The sequence below is a fragment of the Manacus vitellinus genome, unplaced genomic scaffold (assembly GCF_001715985.3).
Source record: "Manacus vitellinus isolate BGI_N305 unplaced genomic scaffold, ASM171598v3 scaffold_32_pilon, whole genome shotgun sequence".
NCBI lineage: Eukaryota > Metazoa > Chordata > Aves > Passeriformes > Pipridae > Manacus > Manacus vitellinus.
The window spans coordinates 2,547,383-2,549,918 of NW_021940460.1; positions in this window are offsets into that span (position 1 = coordinate 2,547,383).

Consider the following 2,536-nt stretch of genomic DNA (forward strand, 5'->3'; position numbering starts at 1 on the left):
GGCATCCCCCGGACACCACCCCAGGCCCAAGGCACGGTGCTCATCCCAGTGCCTCGACAGCTTTCAGAGGCTGTGCCAGTTCATCAGCCATCTCTATGCCCAGATCAGGAGGTGGAGGGGGTCAGCAAGGCCTGGCAGAGCCAGGATGGCTGGGGGGGACACTGCATGCCTTTGGGGAGCTGAGCCTTCCACTCAGGAGCCCTCCCTGACCCCTCTGCTGCCAAACATGGCCACTTCTGCCCTTCTCTGGGAGCTCTTTTACAAGTTGCTCATCCGTGGCCCAACTGGGGGGCTGTTCCCTGGTGCAGGCACTGCTGAGGGGTCTCTGTAACCCATTTGGTTTTAGAAATCCCCCCCAGCACCACCAGCCCCCCCGTGGGCAGCACCGAGTGTTGGCAACAGCCCTGCTACACTGTGACCACAGCCATCACCCTCTGGCTGGTCTCTGTCCTTCCCCAGCCTCAGGGCCAGCAGCCCCCAGCCCAGTTTGGGGTCTGCATGCCCCCTTTTGTCCTTTCCATCCCTTCCCTTGGCACATGGGGAAGGGAAAACTGAGTCCCCAGCCTCCCAGCACTGAAGGAGCTCTGGGCTGCCTCTACCCCTGCCCCAAGCCTGCCAGGACCCACCAAGGGGTGTTTCCCATTCTCCCAGCTTGTCTCCTGGGCTGTGCTGGCTGTAAACCTGCAGAGCATGGTGCTGGCCCCCAGGATCCCAGCACCCACCCCAGGGATGTCTTCTCCATCCCAAGGCAGGAGGATTCACACCCACACGTGCAACCCCAGCTGTGGTGGGGTTTGACCCATGGAGGTGTTCAGATCTGGTGTGGAGCCTCCTTGTTTATAGAAAGTGGCCTTTTTCTCCCCCAGTTCCATCCCAGAGGTCACTGTTTGTGGTGCCCACGCTGTTCCGCTGCCGGTGCTGCTTCCGATCCCAGTGGGATCAGCTGCATCATTCCTACCTGCCCCACTGCTCACAGCTCACTTCACAAGCCAGAAATCCACATGATTTCTCTGTTCCACAGCTTTTGAGACTGAGACCAGGCTGGAGAACCCAGCACAGGACAGGAGCTCACACCCTCACCGGGCAGCCAAACCTCGTCCCTCGCCGCCCTCCCCGTGCCCATGGGCACCCGCTCCCGGAGGAGCCTCACTGAGAAACCACCACCATTTCCCCTCTTCCCTCGTTCTGCTGTTTTCTTTTTCTCGGGAGAGAGTTATGGAAACATTCAGTCTCCAAGCGACTTTGAAGCTGTGTTGTGTCCCATCCCGAGCGCACTGGGAGCAGCTCGGGGGGAGCAGGGGGGCTGCTGGTGGGAGCCTGGCTCCTCTCCAGCCCCCCTGAAGCTCCAGCTTTCATCTCCGAGCACTGGCAGATGAGCTACACCCTCAGAGCTGGGAGGAAGCAGCCCCAGCAGGCCAGTGTCCAGCTGGGAAGGGGAGATGCCATCCCAGCCCCACCACTGGCACTACTGGTGTCCCTGAGGATTCCGGGTGCCCTCACAGGGTCCCCACAGTGCCAGCACACCCAGTACCCACCTCTCTGCACCCCCAGAGCTGCCCCCTGTGATCCCAAAACCTGCAGGGCTGGGACCTCCCTGGGGTCCCTCTTGTCCCTCCTGTGGGTGTCACTGCCAGGGGATCCCCTGTGCTTGGCAGGGGAAGCCCTGAGGGGTAAATGGAAGCCCTGAGGGGTGAATGGAAGCCCTGAGGGGTAAATGGAAGCCCTGAGGGGTGGATGGAAGCCCTGAGGGATGTTTGGAAGCCCTGAGGGGTAAATGGAAGCCCTGAGGAATGGATGGAGGCCCTGAGGAATGGATGGAGGCCCTGAGGAATGGATGGAAGCCCTGAGGGACGGATGAAGGTCCTGAGGAATGGGTACCCACTCCAAACACTTGGGACACACTGCACTTGGCACCTTTAAGGGAAGGCACAGCAGCTTCCCCACACCACTCGTGCCCAACCTTGCAGGTGCCCACGGTGCCCAGCACAGCTCTGCTCCCCAGGGGACAGACCCCCAGGGCCTGATCCTGACCCATTGCTGGGGGCTTCCTGAGTGCTGCCATCTCAGCCCCTTGGCACTGCTCTGAGGGGACAGTCTGTGTGTGAAGGAGGCTCCTCCCTTCTCCCCCTCGATTCTGGGATGTCTCAGGGTTCCCTTTTCTGCCAGGCTGGTTTGGAGCTGCACTGGCAGAGGTGCTGGAGGATGCTGCCCTGAGCCCCCTCCAGTGCCCCCACAGCACCCTGGCATCCCCCACACCGTGCCACCGGCTGTGCCTCTGTCCCAGCTCTGTCCCCAAGGGCTGGCTGAGCACACCAGGCTGCAGAGACACTGCCCAGTCCTCCATGGGGGAGCATTCCCCAGGGTCCCACCAGCCAGGGCCACCTCCTCAGTGAGGTGCTTCCCAAACCAGGAAACACCCCTGGAGACTGAGCAGGGGCCTGGAGTCGGGCCAACGTTCCCAAACTGCTCAGGAACTGCTGCAGGGTCTCCCCGGGGTCCAAAGTCCTCCAGGGAATGTCCCAGTTGGACATTGCTG